General features: G+C 43.3%; 1 protein-coding gene across 10 annotated transcripts in view; it reads left to right on the top strand.

Annotated features, from left to right (window-relative positions):
- SEMA5B (semaphorin 5B) overlaps positions 1–19,437 on the top strand; it is a 576,167-nt gene that overhangs the window by 308,905 nt on the left and 247,825 nt on the right. The window lies entirely within an intron of this gene.

The raw sequence follows: 19,437 nt of genomic DNA, 5'->3' as shown, positions 1-19,437 counted from the left end.
TTCAAGCTTCATAATCTGGTTGTCTGTGCCACATTCTTCCTGGATCCCCCACTACCCCTACTCAAATATCTAGTTTCTCCTTTTCTCTAAACTTTTGTAAAGCTGAGTTAGCAACCATCCCTCAGCTGGCTGTGTTGGGAATTATTCTTGAATCCCCAGAATGGCAAGAGAAGACCCTTGGAGCTTTAAGTAGAAGCAAAACCATTTACTTCAGCTAAAAAACACTAGATAAGTTTCTGGCTGTCTCTTAAATTTAGCATTATACATTTCTGTCTCAGATAATTAAACTAAATTGACAAAACATCTCTCCTGGGTCTTTAATTAATTAGAAAAGCATACCACTTTAAAAAAATGTTCTGTGCATATGGAACTAATGCATTTTAGTTGTGATTCTCCCCCCGCACCCCCATATAGGGAACAGCTAAGGCAATGGGGAATGCACATGCTATTGTTGTAGTTAGCATGGATTGGAAAAATGGGAGTATATGAAAGGGAAGCAGCAAAAGATATGGCAGGTTCAGTGCTGCCTCTGGTTTCTATCACTGTGCAATACTGCAAGTTTTAATGCCTGGTCATAATCAACCAAGAGCAGGAGAACTCTCAGGGTGTGGCTCTCTCGGGAAAATTCCAGGCTGCTTTCCTGCATTTCATGTTTTTTGTTAAACATTTTGTTAATGTTTTCATGCAGATTAACAAAGAATATGCGGCACTTAATGAGACTTACAAATTTATTGTACAATAAGCTTCAGTGGAGTAGGCTTCATCTCATCAAATGAATAAAGTATTATCTTCAGTAAGCAAGTAAATATGCATAGGTATAGAGAAAAACATTGTAAATAATGGAGTCTGGAAATATTTTATTTTATTTTATTATTTTATTTTATTTTATATACCACTCTTCCGCCCAGGAGCCCAGAGCAGTGTACTACATACTTAAGTTTCTCCTCACAACAACCCTGTGAAGTAGGTTAGGCTGAGAGAGAAGTGACTGGCCCAGAGTCACCCAGCTAGTTTTGTGGCTGAATGGGGATTTGAACTCGGGTCTCCCCGGTCCTAGTCCAGCACTCTAACCATTACACCACGCTGGCTCTCTCTCTATGGGCCTTTTAGACATTATTAGAGTGGGTACATTACATTGACAGCAAGCATGCTGGCTAGCCATGCCCTCTGACACAAATGTGTTCTCCTCAGAATTGTTCTCCTCAGGTTTGGTGCCTATTTGCAGAGGCAAGTGGTAAGCCTGGGGCAAAACTGATCCTGTGATTTGAAGCTCTGGCTACCCAACATGCCAAATTGTGGGGAGAGTTTCTTCTTGGATTCAGTGCTTGCCCCTGCAGACAAGCACTATACCCAAGGAGAGCAGGCATCTATGAAGTACATTGGTGCTGGGCTGCAGGCTGCATCGATGTACCTGGGTATGTAACACAATTAGTCTCTTGTTTTTGAGGCAACAAGGTTTTATTTATTGATACAGAATCATCTCAACCAAAGCAAAGTAACTGCAACTATTCTAGCCGCCCCCCCCCGGTAATTGTCAACTCCCTTTTTTAGCCCCAGGACTATTCCAGTCTAACCACCACAGCTGGGCTGGCAGTGAGCCGACCCCCACCTATTATTCTTAGGTGCTCCCCGCCACAACATTTCTGGCCATGGGCCTGAACTGACACTGTTCGTTGTCCTTTGTTCACGCCTAATAAGTTTGATCAGCGGATGAGTGGACACAGATTCCCTACAACTAGCAAGGTCTAAAAGATAAATACTTATAGAATTTGACTGGCTTGTACCATATGTATATAAGTCACAATGAAGCTATAAGGTCCTTTTCAACACTGTTTTGCATTTCTTGAACCTGATATTTTTCTTTAAAAGTTATACCTAAGGTTTAGAGCAGGCCTGTACAACATCCGGCCCGCGAGGCCTTTTTTTCTTGGCCCATGGGGCCATTGCGTTTGCCCCCACCGCGAACCTCTGTGCAGGGTCATTGCGCTTGCCCCCTCCGCTGCAAACCTCTGTGTTTTGTTTTTAATGCCAATTCCAGCTGCCACATGGCCGAGGGGATGGCTGCATCCCCTCCTACCCATCCTTTTTCCATCTCTTTCTGTAACTTTTTCTCTCTTTCTTTCTCTTCACCTCTCTCCCCTCAAGCCTGCCCCATTCCCTTTTCCTTTCCCCCCTCCCTCCCTAAACCAAACCTAGCCATCCTCTTTCCATCTCTTTCTTTAACTCTTTCTCTCCCCTAAAGCCTGCCCCACCCCCTTTTCCTCTTCCTCGTCCTCTCTCTCTCTCCAGGGCCGGACTGGGGGCACTGAGAGAGTGCCGGAATGTATATGGGGAGGGCACCGGAATGTATGTGGGGAGGGCGCCAGGTTTTGAGCAGAATAGGTAATTAAGGGTGGGAGTTCGGCCACAGGGGCGCCGCACAGGTAGGGCTCACCAGGAATATGCCCTGTTGCCCTGTGGGCCAGTCCGAGCCCCCTCCCACACACATACACGCACCCCAAGCCTGTCCCATTCTTTCCCTCTTTCTTTCCCCATCACCCTTCTCCCTCTCCCTCTCATAAAAGCCTGTGTGGTGAAGGATCAAGGTGTAATCGTCTTATCAAAAATTAAGAGAAAAACGTCTCTAATTTTTTTCCTTACAAGTGCTCCATGTTAAGTGTGATGATTTGGCAGAGGTGGAAAGTAAGTACAATTATTGTTGTGTATTTTGTACAGATTGTATTGTATTTATTTTGTTAGAATGAATGTTAATTCAACTTATTTTATTTGAATTTAAATTAATCTTGACCTGCCAGAACTTCAAAAGTTAAATTTTGATAACATTATTTTAATTGATTTCACTTTAATTTGATTTAATAATTGATTGATATTAAGTGTTACTTTAATAATCAGCACCTTAAAAATTGACCTCGGCCCACCTGGTCATTTGAGTTGTGCACCCCTGGTTTAGAGCATGAGTATAATCTCAGGAACTTCTCTCTTCTCTAATCAGTGAAAAGTCACAAGCTTAGTCACTGCAACAGAGTTTAGTTTTTGTTTAGACATGACAAAGTACTGAAGACTTATAGTGTGTGATATCTCTTTGTTTACAAATATGCAAGGAGAACACTTTTGGAACTAATCAACTTCTAAAGTAGGCAGCACAATTGCAAATCTTGTATCAGATTCCAAAGAGATCATTTGTAACCCTAGGATGCCTCATTGTAGCAACTCCTGTTCACAACTCTTTGTCTCTTCCCCAATTAAAAATCACTATCACTACTTCCTTGCCTCTTCCACTAGCTAGTATAACCTTCCTTCCAAAGCCAGGGGAAAGAGTTCTAGTTGTGAAGGAACATCATATTCCTTTTGTTGAGTCTTGATCATCACCCATCGAAGTTGTCAGGTGAAACCATAACAATAGGACCGTTCATGCTAATCAAGTCAGGCACATTAATAATTTCACAATAGTTAACTCATTGGGATTTCCTCTCCTGCTGATTTGAACCTTGAGGATAACATTAGGGAATGTTTGACTAGCTCATTTTATTTCATGTTTATTACTTGACACAACTATAGGAGATTTCCGTGTCGCACTTCCTTTCTTCATTAGTGGTGGTAGTTTGTGTTGTACATGGCTAGTGTCCAAAATGTGGAAAGATGGTATGCATTCAGATGGTTCACTGGGTAGTCTGAATGGTTCAGATAGGACTGTAACTGGTAGAGGTTCCCACTCGGACACTGTGATATGAAATCAGGAATTCCACATTCATGCTTGGCAACATGACCAGTGCTGGGCCAGAGCAAGTGGGGCATAGGGGATGCAGGAGGGGGTGGCAGGTCGGCCCTGGGAATCAGTGGCCTGTGTCTGCTATCTGCCTGCTTTGCATGTATGTTTGCCGAATGCTAGGGGTGGCCACATACTCGATAATCTGGAAAGCTGTTGCCAGCTCGTACAAGTTGCTGAGTGGGTGTGTATGACAGAGAGACCGAGAAAGAGAATGATGCTTATTTAGCTGGAGTCTATAGTGCCCTGAACAAGGTAAAAAGAGGAACATTCCTCAATCCACCAGCAGGCAGATACTTAGTTCTATCAAAACATTTGCATTTTCCACAGCACTCCAAAAAATGATTTGGTGCTCCTAATTTAGTATACAGTAATGTGTACATCCAGATCAGGTAAATCATGACTACCTGCCACTGAAATTAATGGGACTTATTAGTCACGACTAACTTGTCATTGATTTCAATGGTGCTTCATCATAACTAACTTGTTGGATATTGCCCAGAGTAAAATATTTTAGGAATATAGCTTTGTGGCACTGCGTGGATTTTTTAAATAGAAATTTGCAGTAAATCCATCCTTATTAATCATGAATGTTACATTTTAGTAGCATAATATGATGAGCGATTGTTCGTAATAGCGTCACTCTTATAACTCAAGGCTAATATCAGAATGTGTTTCAGTTGAGCAATAATAGAATTATTGCCTCTTTGGAATACTCCTCCATTAAATGTTCTATGCATCTCTGTTTATTTGTAGGACGCATGGTAGCAATAAACAGAATTTGGATGAAACATGTGGTTGCTTAAGAGCAAACTCGATGCATTAAATCCTTGGTTTTGACAAACACTTTTTCTTGGATTCTGTGCAAAATAATAAAAGCTATCAAACTTTGTTTTTAGTGCCTGTTGGCCTTGTTTAGAATCTAGCTGCTAATGGCTGAGCTCCCTTAACCCTGCCCAGAATGAATCACACCCTCACTCTGTGGATATTTGGAGGCTTAAAAGAACTGCTCACACTTCACTCCCTGCTTTAAGCCCATCTGTTAAAGACAGAATTAAGACAGACCAAAAAAAAATCTGCTGCACTGTTCTGCTGAATCACACCCCCATCCTATGACTATTTGGGGGCTTAGAAGGACCACTTCCACTCCACTTCGTGCTTCAAGCCCTTTGGTTAAAGATAGAATTAAGACAGCATGTTGTTTGGTCCTCAGTGTCTTGTCTGGACAGGGCAGGTGCATAGGAAGCAGTCTGCCAGGAGCAGAAGAGCCAGGAAGCAACAGTCAGGAGTCAAGTAGTCCAGAGTTGATAGCTAACAGAAGATCAAGAGCCAGGTAGTCAGTCTAACAGAAGAGAACTAAACCAGAGTTGAAACAAGCAGGAGGTCAGGAGCCAAGAAATCACAAGAGCAGGAAACTAGAAACAGAGTATGTCCACAATGAAGTTGCTTCAACAGAGACAGGCTAAAAACTGAAGGCTAAAATAAGAAGCCAGGATGCAGCCCCACCCAGGCCAGGAATGCTTAAAGTCTTAAAGGGCTTGTTTCCCAGACACAGGCTGTGGCAGAACTGAGTTGCTGCTTTGGGGTTGGTGGTGCCTCACCTTCTCCTGCCGAGTGCAAGGACAGGGGTGAAGGCACATTTGGGGGATCAGGAATTACAGAAGCCACGGTTGTTGGAGATGGTAGCCTCTCGAGCCCTTCAGTGTCAGACCTAGGTACTGGTGCTGGAAGCTCTTGAGCCCCTCTTCATTCTAGGTACTGGTGCATCTCCAGCGTCTGATCCCTGTGCTACAGAGAAAGAGTCAGTGTTCATGACACTCAAAAGTCTATATTGAGCGGTGGTGAAGTTTGTGCTTGTGGTATAGCACTCATGCTTGTGGTGTAGCACTCATGCAACTGTTCAGTCATGATCAGGCTTGAATTCATATGGTCAGCTTGGACAGTAAAATTCAGTAATAAAAAATCTAAGATGAGAGTTAAGATGGGCTTACATTTTCACTCGTGCTCTAAAAAGCATGGAAATTCCATTTTAAGGTTCTCATCATAACTTCCGTGCCATAGAAGCTGTAAAGACTTTGTACAGTCTTGTATATCATGCTGGCTTTAGAAATGAGGCTCCATACACCCACATTTCGCCAGAACTTTGCCTGGTGTCAGCCAGGTCAAGCTTCCAGGACTGAAATGGCGTATTGAATCTGTTGCAGATTATGTTAAAACTACAGGTTAATCGGCAGCCTTTTGGGGTAGCGCTGTGCCTTGTAGAGATTCATCAGGCAGAAATTTATCAGGGGCATCTCTAGGAAGTGATTGGGGAAGCTGCACCTGTTGAACATCTGCCTGGATGCATCCCTCCCCAGCCCAATGTCCAGCTGAAGGACCAAGGCAAAGTGTGAGTGCCCTCCCCCCCCAGCAAACACACACACACCCTTACCCAAATCTCACAGTCAATTTACACACACACACACACACACACACACACACACACACACACACACACACACCTCAAAGCAATTTTCAAACATACACCCCAAGCCATTTTCCAACATGGACACACACATCCTACAGTCCATTTAAAACACACCCCAAAAACATATTTACTCAGACTTGCACCCCACTGGTTTCTGGCTTCTCAAGAGGAAGCACATGTTTTCCGTTTTGCTGTTCTGAGAAGTCAACAATAACTGCTTCCAAGGAGCGGGACAATAAGTGATGCTGAGAGGAAGTGAAAGAGGCTCTTTATGAGAGGAAGACTTAATGCAGTCGGGTGAGGGAGGCTTGCCCCTGCCGGTGAGTGGGGGAGAGAACTAAAGCCATGAGGGGACAAGAAGGTTTCCCTGAAAGGTTGTGAGTTCAGGAGGTTTGAGAGCTAGGAGGGAGGCAGTTGGCTGCAGACCAGGGGTGGAGCCACCATTGCACAAACAGGTTCAAATAACCCGGGCCATGCCCTTCAGGGGTCGTGTCTCACGCCCCAGCCACGCCCCCTGCATCACACGTCAGATGCAGGGGGCAAAATTTTGCTTGTGAACGGTGCTGCGTGCCCCCGTTTCTGAGCAATTCCCTGGCCAGCACCGCATTTGCACTGTGGCCAGGAACCCACCTCCCTTGGAAACAGGGCATGCAGCACCGTTTGCGAGCAAAACACCACCCCCTGTGTCTGACGTCAGATGCAGGGGATATGGCTGTGGGGGCCACTGGCAGCGGGTGGAACAGGGGCCTCTGCTGGCCTCCCTATGCGCCTGCTGCAGACTACTCCGGGGAGGGAGATTGGGAGAGAGGAAATGTAATGAACAGTGGCTGGCTGGGTGACTGGGTGGTGTTGGGAGAGTAAAGCCCAAGGTGGAGAGGAAATTGTAGTCATGGTGGAGATGGGATGAGAAAATGCACAGAAGGAAGGCTGGGCTGGGACGTGAGAGTAGAGCAGAGATCGCTCTGTTACTAAAATGCTAGTTTACCTCTGTAGGAGGAGGGATTGGGACATATTCTGTGTTGGAAAGGCAGCCTTCTGGATGAAGCGCCCCCACTAGCAAAGCCATACTGTAAAAATATATATTGAACAAAACTTTTATAAGGCTTTTCTTCATTAATTTGCTACTTTTGTTCTTGGATCCTCCTCAACAAAGAAGTTGACAATCATGTGACTACCATATGCATGTTTTGTTGAACTGAACAACTTTACATGCCTGAAATGGGCACTTTAAGCAGAAAACAATTTTCAAAAATTCATGGAATGATGACAAAGGAGCAGTATTAAAAGGAGTAGCTGAGGTGCGGGAAGGAAACTGAAGGGCTGTACTCCCAGGGCTTGAACAGGGAAAGAGCTGACGGCCATACTGGTTGTGGGCACTGCTGTGGGCACTGCAGTTTCAAAACTACTGCACAGTAATAGTCCTACTGCACAGACTCTTTTTAGCAGTAAAGATGCATTTTTCAGCCTCTTAAAATGAAACTCTGGGGATCAATTGTGAAATAACCATTGATACGGTCACAGAGGGATAGACAAGAGGCACTTTTCCGGCATGCAGTCTAAAGGTTGATACTATGCAAATGTTTCAAAAATCATGTAAATATCACTCCCTCAGACTGAAAGAACATCGCCAACCCTTTAAACCCCTGTTCAAAAGAGAAAAACTGTAAACAGCTCTGTCTAAGCAATTTTTCAACGTATCTTCACCAATTTTGATGTCTCACGTCAACTAGTGTATGTGTGCTGATGGCCAGGCAGATTGGACATATGGTTTTGATTTTATAAGCAGTAGAATGTTCAGGACTTATAATGGTGGAATGTTGAAACTGCTCTCTGTCTTAACTATACTGGCATGACTGACAGTATAATAAGTAGCAAGAAGTCAGCTGTTGACTTCTCTACAGTGCAGATTTTAAAGAGACTCTGTTCTTATCCTAGGTGAGAAATTTTACAAGCCTTGTAACCAGCTTAAAGAAAGAAAGCACTTCTGTGCTCCAGTGGAGGATCTGATATTATGAACATGATTGATGGATCTGGCACATCATGCATTGTAATTGTACTGTATTGTTCTATGCTATAAGATCTGCTATTCATGGCATAAACAGAGCTGTGGTTATGTGTACTGTCCTTGCCAGTGCTGTGGGGAGATTCTTCCCGCTGCCTTTGTCTTAGTTTTGCAACACATTTTGAAAAGGTCTGACAGGACAAGCTCAAGGGGTCTGGATGGGTGATGGATGGATGTAGGCAAATAGAGTTAGAAATTCATGTTTGTTATAGGTGTTTGGGGGTTTAAAAAAAGATTTCACCATGTACATTTCACTGAACCAGTCTGTCGCTGCACCATGGCACAGCTGTCAGGCTTTATAACATTTATATTTCTTTGTGTTTATTGAGCCAATGAGGTTTTTGAACATTCTGCTGTTCATTTGATTCTGCCCTCTGCTCCCACTGTTCTGAGCTTTAATGTTCTCTTTTAATAAAACTGTAAATTAAGCAGCTACATAATTTCATTCTTTTTCTTTCTTATTTCCTTTCTTCTTTAAAAAAAAACTGATCAAAAAGAAAAATGTCCTTCTACATCCAAATTACACTGAAGGATTTGTTCTCATCCCATTATTTTATTCCCATCGTCACGATTCTTAGACAGACTTCATTAAAGTGGAATTGATAGCTGTACTCAAAAGGACATGAGAATATCAGCTCTGTGTATTAAGTCTTTAAAATGAAATCTTTTAGGAGTCAGCTGAAGCAGTTGAATTATTTATGTATTTATCCCCTGCCATGCAATGATTGGTCCTCTATATGGTTTGATACGGATCCCAAATTTACTAATGTATCTCTGTGGCCATAACACAGGTGAATATGCTCCGATCCAGAGCTCTGCATGGACTTCTGTGTGCTGCTGTGTACACACTGTCCCATTCAAAATTAGCTAGGAAGCCAGAAAGCCACCAATGTGAGCTATCCAGTGTATTTCTGAGAAGTTCCCATATATACAGTAGCTATCTTCCTGTAGGACAGAAATCTGTGCTTGGTGCAATTAGCTTCTAGCTCTCAAGGAACAAGTTCATTCTCTTGAGGCCAAGGTATCTGGCAAAAATGGTATTTAGACAAGATCTTCAGGGATTATAGAGTCACCCTACTCCCAGGGCAGCAGCTCCTCGGCTGTCATGGAGAATGAGGGTCTCGGGAAGGAAGACATTGTTCTGAGGACAAGGAATAGTTTTCCCAGTCACCCCTGCTAACTGGGTAAAGATACAACTTTTAAAGTGGTGACCAGTGTTCCCTCTAACAGGGATTCCCAGATGTTGTTTACTACAACTCGCAGTATCCCTAGCTGCAATGGCCTTGCCTGGGGATGATAGGAGTTGTAGTCAACAACATCAGGGAATCCCTGTTAGAGGGAACACTGGTGGTGACTCTATTATATTTAACAGGGAGAGAGCAACTTGCCCTTTTCATCCCATCATAGTGTCGCTCCCTACCAGTGGCCAATCCTTCACATGAGAAGATATCAGTCCATCACTCCAAAATGGGTCCTATTTTTATTCTGCTCTTTTGCAACAACAACAAAGTTCTCAAAGCAGCTTACATAGCAAAAGGGCTGACAAAATGACTCCCTGTCCGCAAAGGGCTCATAATTTAAAAAGAAAGATGAGGGAGACACCAGCAACCAGAGATGGCAGATGGGGGACTCCTTGTGATGGGTGATTGAGTCATTAGAAATACAGAGAGATGGATTTGTGACAGGTGTGAAGGTTGGGCATATTGTGTCATTTAGACAGACTGGTAAATAATACAGGGAAGAAATCAGGACCCATTTATTTATTATTTTTAATTCAGTTTTTATACCTCCTTTCATAATACATCTCAAGGTGGTTTACAAAAATTAAAATACAATAAAATTTCATTAAAACCACATTTAAAACCTTAACATGTTACACAGTAGAAACCACAAAACACCAAACAACAACAATAATCAACAACAATAACAATAACCAACAATAATCAACAACAATAACACCAAACAACAACAATAATCACAAACAAGAAAGCAGAGAAACCTGGAAGCCTCTAAGGGGTAAAAGCCTGAACAAACATAAAGGTCTCTTTGAAACAGCACAGGCCCAAGAAACAAACAGCAAAGGTGTTTCTGACAACCTTGTTGGGTGGGCAGAGACCTTTGGGGGCAGGCACCAAGCTGCTCACAACATGAGCCCTGAAGCCATTGGGAAATATAATTTAAATTACTTGTGGCCATTTCTGGAGCATATCGGGTTATTTCTAACAGTTACACAAGGCCCATTAAAACTTCATTTGTTATGCTCATCATATCAAAGGTAACATTTATTTTGGATTAGCAACATTAGGTCCATTCAACCCAGCATCCTGTTTCACACAGTGGCCCACCAGATGCCTCTGGGGAGCCCACAGGCAAGAGGTGAGTGCATGTCCTCTCTCTTGCTGTTGCTCCCCTGCAACTATAATTTAGAGGTATCTTGCCTCTGAGGCTGGAGGTGGCCTATAGGCCCCAGACTAAAAGCCAGTAAGTGTCTTTGAGGAAATTTTATTAGAGTTGCTGATCCAAGGTTTGTGTGTTAACTTTTCTATTGACTGTACCAAAGGTATCAATGAACATTAATAACATAAATTACAGGTTGTATAGCTTTGCTGGTGGTTTGGTTTATAGTGATGTAGTTGCACTATGGCGTGGACCCTGGTGTCCTTCTACCCTCTCTGCTTCTCTGGATTTCCAAGCTTTTGCAGGAACATGGTAATGCTCAGCTGACTACATGGATGGAGGCCTACACAAGGCACACAATTAGACCTGCCACATGATGACATAGGTGCCTGATTATGCTGGGCCATAGGACAAGGCAGGAGCATCGCCCCCGCCAAATGCTCTGGTAACCTCCACCAAACGCTTATTGGGCAGGTAGCAGTGTTCCCTCTAACAGGGATTCCCAGATGTTGATGACAATCCCAGAATCCTCAGCTGCAACAGCTTTTGCTTGGGAATTGTTTGAGTTGTAGTCAACAACATCTGGGAATCCCTGTTAGAGGGAACACTGGGAGGCAGCAGCGGAAACTCAATCTCTGCCCCACCCCACCCTTGGAAAGTGGGATTGTAGAAGAGCTACTGATGAGGTCTTTGACCAGTGACTCCATCCCACTCCTGTGCAGTGACCCCTCTTCACCCCCACCCTCTGAGACCTCAGCATCAGCTCCTTTTTGAACCCCCTTTCTGAAGGTGGAAACAAAGGAGCCACAGAGTGGTCCCTCTCCTTTCCCACCCTCAGGGAGTGGGAGCAGGGGAAGGCACAGCTGAAAGGCCTCACCATCACTCTTCTTCAATTCCACTCTCCAAGGATGGGGGGCGGGGGCGGGAAGCAGTTAGAGCTGCTGAACCTCTTGAAACTTAGGTGGCTGCTCCTCTTCCTTTTCTGATCCTCCCAACCAATGAGAGCATGCACACCCCCGCCAACTTGTCTGGGAAATGCTCAGCAGTGCAGTAATGGCTTGAGCTGATTCATATCCTGCTTGCTGCAGAGTGATCTGTTGGTCCTGGATGTGCCCTCGTATAGGCATGGGCATGCACAGGCCCGCAGGCCTTTGTCCAGCTTGGCCATCCTCTTGTGCCAGCAGTGCCCTAATTGTCTGGAGTCAAATTCCAAACGTTAAGAAAAGCCACTCATGCCCTGTTCCACTCCTGTTACATTTTGTCAAATACAGTGGAGTTTATATCTGACGGTTGGCCCTAGTCCCTTCTTTTTTTAAAAAATAATAATGATCTACTTTATTCAAAAACTATTTTATCTAGCCAGTCGGACATTTTCGACCCCACTCTTTGATCATGGAAGTACAAACTAATTTTGCATGTGGAATCCTTTCTCATTAAAAGAGTGCTTCCAGAAGAGAAAATTGTGGTTGGCAGTAACATATTACTTATTTAGCTTTTTTGTATTATTAATGAGCACATTGGCCATGGAAGCCTGGCAGGGGGCATTGCAGAGCAGCAGTGCCTTATTGTTCTTATAACTAGCTCTGATCCTTCTGAAGCTAATGCTTTAGGGATGTGTTGCTTTCTGCCCTTGACTCTGGAGAACACTAACCACCACCTACTGCACCTGGTGGTATTCGATGACTGATAAATTGTTCCAAGTAAAGTGGGAAAAGAACATTTTTATACCATTAAAACAGATCTAGGCAGAACACTAGCATATGCAACAGGGGATGTTGCATTAGTAGCAAAACAATCTTGTTTATGTCTTTATACGGTTTTTATTTCTGCATGGTTAGGGGTTTTATGATACAGACACATAAGAAGTTAAAAGCCGGTTCTCACTATCCCACAGAGCTTCCACTTGTACATAACGCTGTAGCATTAGGTGTAAAACAACCTTTCTTCAACGTGGTCTCTGTCTTCTACACATATGGGCTATGCGCCTGCACAGAGACCATGTTGGAATCTAACAAGCTAGATTTCTCCTGCTTTGGGTGGGAACCCCACCCCCAGCCGCTATATGCGGCTGCGCCACTCCTCATCCCCTCAGTCACAGAATCAAGCTTCAGTGAACATTGTGGTGTCTTTCAGCTCAGCAACTTGTTGGCTCTGGTAGTCCTGATTGTTTTTCTCCTATTTCTTCTGCATTTCTCTAGTTTTCCTCTTCTTATTCTTCATGCCAGGGTGTCCTAAATGTTCAGGCGGATACCCTGAGCAGGTCGGCCATGGTCTCCCACAAGTGGATGCTGAATCAGGGTGTTTTGAGGGACATCTTTGTGGATTGGGGAGTTCCAAGTCTGGACCTGTTTGCTTCTCAGGAAACTGCACAATGGTCCCCTCTACTGCTCCAGAGGGGCAGTGGGCGAGGGCTTTGTGGGAGATGCCTTTGTCCAGTCCTCGGCAGGATCTCTCCTGTATGTGTTTCCTCCGTTCCTGCTTCTTCCCAGAGTCCTGCGCAAGCTGCGGGTGGATCGAGTCAAGGCGATCCTGATCACCCCGTGGTGGCCCAGGAGGCCTTGGTTTTCGGCCCTGATGAACCTGGCGGGGGACTCGAGATATCTGCCTGTCCCTGCCGGACCTGTTGTCTCAGGAACAGGGTAGAAAATTAGAGGATACACGGACCATGAAAACAGACCATATACGTAGAGAAATATATATGCACTGTGTATAGTTATTTATTCCAAAACTCACACACTCACCATATGAGATAGTTCTACATAAAAACATTATACCCAAATTTTATACCAAAATTGCAATTCAATATATTTTTTCAAATCAATTAACATTTGCAATTGATCTAATATATAAATGTTTTAATACAAGTACTTGTATTAAAACATTTATATATTGGATCAATTGCAAATGTTAATGTTAATTAACATTAATTAATTAATTAATGTTAATACAAGTACTTGGATTAAAACATTTATATATTGGATCAATTGCAAATATTAATTGATTTGAAAAGATTTTTTGAATTGTAATTTTGGTATAAAATTTGGGTATAACGTTTTTATGAAGAACTATTTCATATGGTGAGTGTGTGAGTTTTGGAATAGATAACTATACACGGTACATATATATTTCTCTATGTATATGGTCCGGTCTCAGGAACAGGGGTGGGTGCTACACCCGGATGTTCGGTCCCTCCACTTGACTGCATGGCAGTTCCTCCTGACTTCCTCTTGAGATTGCAAGAGGTGTTGGTGGCTGCTAGGAAGACGTCTACACAGAAGTCTTATAATCACAAAGTTGACTCGCTTTGTGTCCTTTGCCACCCTGCATGGGTTTGATGCCTGTAATCTGTCTGTACAGGACATTTGTAATTATCTGTTGTCCCTTAAGGAATCTGTGTTGAAATTTACTTCCCTTAAGGTATATTTGGTTGCCATTGTGGCCCGTTCTCCCTCTGACTGGATTTCGTGGTTCAAAGATCCGGTGGTTAAAAGTTTCCTGAAAGGTCTGCAACACTTGTTTCCAGACTATTTGGTCATGTCACCGGCCTGGGATCTGTCTGTGGTTCTGGCTGGTCTGCTAAGGCTGCCCTTTGAGCCTTTGGCTTCTATTGACCCTCGTCTCCTGACTTGGAGGGTCGCTTTTTTGGTGGCCATTACCTTCGCCAGGGGGGTTAGTGAGTTGCGGGCCCTGTGGGCTGACCAACTGTACCTGCAGTTCCATAAGGACAAGGTAGTACTCAGGACTATGTCAAGTTCCTGCCTAAGGTGGTGTCCATGTTTCACCTCTCGTCCCCACTCACTTTGCCCGTGTTCTTTCCAAATCCCTCATTGGATGCAGAGAGGTGGTTGCACTGTTTTGATGTACGTAGGGCTCTGTCCTTTTATGTGTAGAGATCTGCTGAGTGGAGGAAGTCCCTCTCTTTGTTTGTTTTGTATGATGGGCCGTGGTAAGGACTTCAGGTCTCAGCCCAATCCATGTCCCAGTGGATAGTCTCCACTATTGAATTGTGTTATCAACTGGCCCATAAGCAGTTGCCTGCCCCTGTGAAGGCTCACTATGTTTGGTCCATGGTGGCCTCTGTGGCCTTGGATCAGGCGGTCCCGTTAGACGCTTTCCGTCAAGCAGCTACTTGGGCTTCACCCCATTCATTTATTCGGCATTATCGATGTTATCTATTGATGTTAGAGCTCGTAATGATGCTGTATTTGGCAGGAGTGTCCGGCAATCGATTTTCAGTTGAGCTGCTTGTCCTGAAATAAATTCTTCCTGGTTGTTTACCTGTTGCCTCTGTTTTTCCCCCTCCTCCTTGGGTGCTTGCTTGTTATGCGCCCATATGTGTAGAAGACAGAGACCACGTTGAAGACCTACAGGTTACTCACCTGTAACGTTGATTCTTCATCATCGGTACTTCTACATGCCCTCCCGTCCTTCCCTCAAGGGTCGCTGAAGCTTGACTCTGTGACTGAGGGGATGAAGAGTGGTGCAGTCGCATATAGTGGCTGGGGGCGGGATTCCCACCCAAAGCAGGAGAATTGAGCTTGTTAGATTCCGGCGTGGTCTCTGCGCAGGCGCATAGCCCATATGTGTAGAAGTACAGATGCTCACTAGAAGAACCAATGTTACAGGCGAGTAACCTGTAGTTTTGTAACATCCTGCAGAAGGCGTCTTCTCCGCATGTGGAAGGGCAACTTTGGATCCAACCATACTTAAACACACATACACCTATGTTATTAATCATTCTAAAAGAAAAAAGTAGTAAGTGTCATGATAAATTCAAAGCGCTTTGGAATAACCTATAATCTTTAAAGGGCTCTCACAAATCAGCGCTATATAATAAATAAGATTTTAGACAGGCCCTGTCCTCAGACTTCCAATCTAACTTGACAAAAATCCATGGAAGCAAAAGAGACACAATAGGAAAAGAAATAAAAGCAAATGGATGAACAGGTAAAAGCTAAGGAGAACAAGTATGTCTGCAGACACTATTATGAACCAAAACTCATGGAGATGCTCTAATATCAGGAGGCAGGACATTCCAGAGATAAGGAAAAAGAAATGAAAAGGGTTGCAAACAAGAGATAGCAAACAGCTGAGATTTTATGTTTGATACGATGGAAACTACTAATAGAATGATGGGGAAATATAAAGAGATGAGCCATATGAGAGCAGAAAGATAAGAGCATGAAGACATTTGTAAGCTCAAATTGAGTTTGATAGAGAAATGGATGCCGAGAAGATGGGTAAAGCAAGAAACAATGAAAACCAAACAAGCTGAAGAATTTAAAATAGAGGAGAGCGATTGAAGATAGAGGTGTTGTGTAGGGACCAGTGTTCAGTCTACTCTGCCAACAGGAATGATGGTGGCACAAGGTGGTCCTGTATCACGTCAGCACAGACAGGTGTCCAGCTCTTACTGCAGCTGCATTGTTCACAGCAGGAATGCAAGGAATATCTTTTGCTGTCACTGTGGGCAAATGCTTAGATGTTACTTTTCCTGAATGGATATTGTCTTGGTTTTACGTGCTCTATAGCAGCTACTATACGGCTTGTAAAGTAAAGTGGTGGCAGTAGTAGTAGTATAACCAAATTATTGGCTGTCATAATGGCATAATTATTTTATTGACTAAGCATATTTGTTGTTGCAAGTTGAAACAAGTACACCAGCGGTAGCTGTATTACTTACAATTGTATGTAATTATATGTGACAATTGCTTTCTGGTTATTGTCCCTCTCCTAGCCAATACAAGATGAAAGATTTCCCCCAAGTTCTCCCCAGGTAGTTGATCTTCTTATACATTAGCATAAATGACGCTGGAATAGGAAAATGAGAGAGAGTTCCTGAAGGAGTTTCCTTCCTTTCTGAGCTGCCCTGGCAAGAGTAGATGTCTTGACTTACTCCGAAATGCAATATATATTTTAGAAAACTGGTGTATCTCATTCCCATCCTGTACTACCTCATAGACCCTTGATGTTGCACTTACTTTGCTGTGATTCACAGTCCACTGCAGTCAGAGTGATCCCTTCCCTTCATTTTGGTAGTCCTTGGTGTCAGCTTGAGTTCTCATGGTGCCTGATTATTTAGGTTCTTTCTCAGACACAGCTCTTGCTGAAGTCACTAGACATTCATGCTGAGTTTCCCCTCTCATTTATCAAGATGTGTGGAGAACATATTTAATTTGAGCAAGATTCCCTCCTGGTTTCTGTGCATGGGAACTTTAAAGTCATAAAGTTTAACTCCTTATAAAGCAAACTGCTGCTGCTGATTGTAATAGTGGTGTGAAGTGTTGCATCTTGGTTTTATAGCAACGTTCTAAAAGCCCTCAAAATACAGACTCAGCTGCAGTATATGCCTGCAAGAGTATTGTTGCTTTAAAGCACTGCTTATTGCCTCTTCGCAATAAATGGCAAGAAGAAGTGCTTTAAAGCAACAATAATAATTGCATTCTTTGCTGTTGTTCATATTTGCACTACTTGAATAAAAATTATATTTAACAGTCTGCTAGGCCTTTCAGATATATTTTATTTCTCAGAAGTTAATGCTGAGGGCTTCCAGCTCACTAAACCCCATCACAGAATTGGTCAATGTGTGCTCTACCTTATTTGTAAGGCTTGATCAAATCATCTGTTTATAGCACAAAACATATAAAGATGATGCTGGTTCAAGATACTTTCCTTCTAGGTAAACATGCTCCCTCTGATATGGGGCAAATGCATTTTCCAGAACTCAGCTTACCATATTATCTCAGGCCACCCCACACTGTCACCAATTAGCTGTCCTGTTGCTACGGCATGTGCTGTCCAGATTTCACAGTCACCCATTAGGTAGCCAGCATGGTATAGTGGTTAGAGTGCTGGACTAGGACTGGGAAGACCCAAGTTCATATCCTCATTCAGCCATGAGACTTGCTGGGTGACTCTGGGCCAGTCACTTCTCTCTCAGCCTAACCTACCTCACAGGGTGGTTGTGAAAGAGAAACTCAAGTATGTAGTACACCGCTCTGGGCTCCTTGGAGGAAGAGCGGGATATAAATGTAACAACAACAACAACCACCAATAATAACAACAACAACATAGCAATACCAGGGGATAGCAGAATAGAAGAAAAGGAAATAGAAAAAATCACAAAATACAAAGATTTACAGATTGAGATCGAAAGGCTGTGGCAGAAAAAGACCAAAATAATCCCAGTGGTAATTGGCGCCCTGGGTGCAGTTCCAAAAGACCTTGAAGTGCACCTCAACACCATAGGGGCCACAGAAATCACTATCAGCCAATTACAAAAAGCAGCTTTACTGGGAACAGCCTATATTCTGCGATGATATCTATAACAACAGCAGCAACATTGACAATAAAATTCAACCATCCCAGGTCCTTGGGAAGGACTCGAGGTCTGGACAAAACAAACCAGTCAATAACACCTGTCTGACTGTGTAAACAAGAAATAATAATAATGCCCATGATATTATTGGTGACAAGTGACACCATTCCATTCTGCCATGCCCTAAAAACATGTTCTAATGGCCTTGGCTGCAGTGTGCTCTTTTGATGTGCTACTGTTCATCAAGTGTTTATGTCTACATTTAAAAAAGCAAAACTCCACCTTAAGGCTACAAGCCTACTCTCTCCTCCAGTGTTCCCTCTAACAGGGAGTCCCAGATGTTGTTGACTACAACTCCCTTAACCCCCATGCAAAAGCCATTGCAGCTGAGAATTCTGGGGGTTGTAGTCAACAACATCTGGGAATCCCTGTTAAAGGGAACACTGCTCTCCTCCTACACTGTATTTCTGTTTCAAGATATTCAAATTATTATCATTTTCTTTCTGGCTATGCACTTTTCTGCTAAGTAAAGCCAACTCTAGACCACCTGTTGAAAGGGGGGAAATGCCAACCACACTGTAGCTATGGCCCTGAAACAAGACTACCCCCATCCATAGTGTGGAACAGGATACTGCAGTATAGATAGTGAATCAAATTGTCTATTAAGACCTTTAGTCTTGGTGCAATACTTCACAACTCTCTTTTGATTTCTAATAATGTCATATTCTGTCTGTGTATAAGAAATGGAGGTGACTAGGCATTGCTGGCATTTGTTTTACCACTGTTGCCTGCTCTTGTTTTGAAATGATTGCTAGCTGAGAGAAGTTTACAGAATAATGGTGGTGGTGATGAGCTGGTTTGCTTGTTGCTCATTGTCTCACAAACAATATCCAATAGTGTCTGTCAGACTTGTACTATCACAAGTGTTGGTGGTGACCACTAGCGAAGCATAGACAAATTAATGAAGGACAAATCTATCCATGCTCATTACTAATAACCTACTCATTGTAGCCTATCAATGGTTACTTCTTGTAACTTACTAGTCTGATGACTGTATGCTACCTCCATGTTCAGAGGCAATATGCCCCCGAATATCAGTTGCAGGGGAGCAGTGATGGGAGAGGGGTATACCTTCATTTCCTGCTTGTATGGGCTTCTCAGAGGCATCTGGTGGACCATTATGGGAAGCAGAATGCTTGATTAGATGGATATTTGATCCAGCCAAAAATGTTTGGTTTAAGATGAGAGTCAAGATGCTTCACATTTTCATTTGTGCTCTAACAAGCATGAAAATTACAAGTTAAGGTGCCCATCTTAACTTCTGTGTAAGCTGTAAAGATTGTGTACAGTCTGGTGTATGATGGTGGCTTTAAAAATGAGGCTCCATGCACCCACGCTTTACCTTGGTCTTTCAGTTGGACATGGGG

The sequence above is a fragment of the Hemicordylus capensis genome, chromosome 1, assembly GCF_027244095.1.
Source record: "Hemicordylus capensis ecotype Gifberg chromosome 1, rHemCap1.1.pri, whole genome shotgun sequence".
NCBI lineage: Eukaryota > Metazoa > Chordata > Lepidosauria > Squamata > Cordylidae > Hemicordylus > Hemicordylus capensis.
Note: the sequence above shows the minus strand (reverse complement) of the source record. Positions and strands in the feature narration are given on the sequence as shown.